A 1,602-nucleotide genomic window follows, 5' to 3' on the forward strand; every position below is an offset into this window, starting at 1 on the left:
TAACAATTTGCTCTGAAGTCCATTAGTGTATAATAAATGTCAATATTGGTGAATAAAAAGACACAATCGCCCCCCCCCCTAGATTTTGACTTTCACCAACTCCTGTGTTTACGTAGATAATAAGGAAGGAGTGTGACTTCAATAAACAAGGGAAATTCGTCATTTACTAGCCTTAGAATACCTACGATTTACTACGCGTAACTCAACCAACTTGAGCTCAAATCGTACACAGTACATTCGCCTAGCATCGTGCAAAATTGTTTCCTCGTATACACCCGCAATCCGGAGATACAGACTAAAACGTACGACACGATTATCCATTCTGTTGCCATCAATCTGAATGTATTGTCCGCCTAACTCGAAACAAAAGGCAGCTACTAACCACAGCTTGCTCTCTCGGCGAGGCGGTGTGGCTCGCTGGGAGATTGGCACGCTGCCGCTGAGCCGCAGAGCTGCTGCTGATTGCGGTGGGGGGGGGGCATACCAGCTGTAAATAGGTCAGATTAGCTCGCCGAGTATTGCGTCGATGTCCAATCTCCCAGCGAGCCACACCGCCTCGCCGAGAGAGCAAGCTGTGGTTAGTTGCTGCCTTTTGTTTCGAGTTAGGCGGACAATACATTCGGATTGATGGCAACAGAATGGATAATCGTGTCATACGTTTTAACTTTTAGTCTGTATCTACGGATTGCGGGTGTATACGAGAAAACGATTTCGCACGATGCTAGGCAAATGTACTGTGTCCGATTTGAGCTCAAGTTGGATGAGTTACGCGTAGTAAATCGTAGGTATTATAAGGCTAGTAAATGACGAATTTCGCTTGTTTATTGAAGTCACACTCCTTCCCTATTATCTACTCCTGATATATATTACTGTACAATACTCTACTTACTGTCAATACTGTATTTGTAATACTAATACTAATAGTAATAATACTTAATAGTCTGTATACGCACGTATATCATGTTCGACCACAGGCCCTTGGAGGCTCAAGTTTTGAAAAAAGTACAAGTCTATATTAAGAGCGAAGCGCTTCGCTTAGACTTATACTTAGACTTATACTTATAGTTATACTTTTTCGAAACTTGAGCCTCCAAGGGCCTGTGGTTCGACTTACGAACGACCGCTCGGATTAACCGTACCTGTTTGTAAGTCGGGGCGTCTCTGCATATTAATTACTAGTACTTATTACATCATAATAATATAACTATCATTGTTATATACCTTTGATCTCGCGTATAACGACTTTTCCAGCGAAGATTGAATCTTAATGCTTGTTGTCACGTTGCTATGTTCAGGCGCACGGCGCACTGCCCGCAGTCAATGAGCTGGCAACACTCGACGCGCCACCTGTTGAGAAGATTGAGGTACAATAGTTATTACCGTTACAATTCTTTTTAAAAATCCGTTATTCGCAACATGTATAATATATATATATATGTTCATTGCTAACTTAGTGTAGCAATTTCTTAAACAAAACTTATTTTAAAAATTTTGTTTTGTTTTTTATAAACAATTATAATGGCAACAACAAACCAAGCTAAATCCCCGTGGGGTAGCTCAGTCGAGCTGTGCCCCATAGAGGCTGTCCAGGTCTCTTCTTCA

At 41.6% G+C, this 1,602-nt stretch overlaps 1 protein-coding gene across 2 annotated transcripts in view; it reads right to left on the bottom strand.

Moving 5' to 3' along the window:
* LOC106819566 overlaps window positions 1-1,307 on the bottom strand; it is a 16,865-nt gene extending 15,558 nt beyond the window's left edge. For both annotated transcript variants that reach the window (XM_014824180.1, XM_014824178.1), the window contains exon 1: window positions 1,222-1,307. The gene's annotated coding sequence lies outside the window, so the exon portion shown is untranslated. The remainder of the gene's footprint in view (window positions 1-1,221) is intronic.
* Window positions 1,308-1,602: the final 295 nt, after the last annotated feature.

This window comes from Priapulus caudatus, unplaced genomic scaffold (genome assembly GCF_000485595.1).
Source record: "Priapulus caudatus unplaced genomic scaffold, Priapulus_caudatus-5.0.1 Scaffold3714, whole genome shotgun sequence".
Taxonomy (NCBI): Eukaryota; Metazoa; Priapulida; class Priapulimorpha; order Priapulimorphida; family Priapulidae; genus Priapulus; species Priapulus caudatus.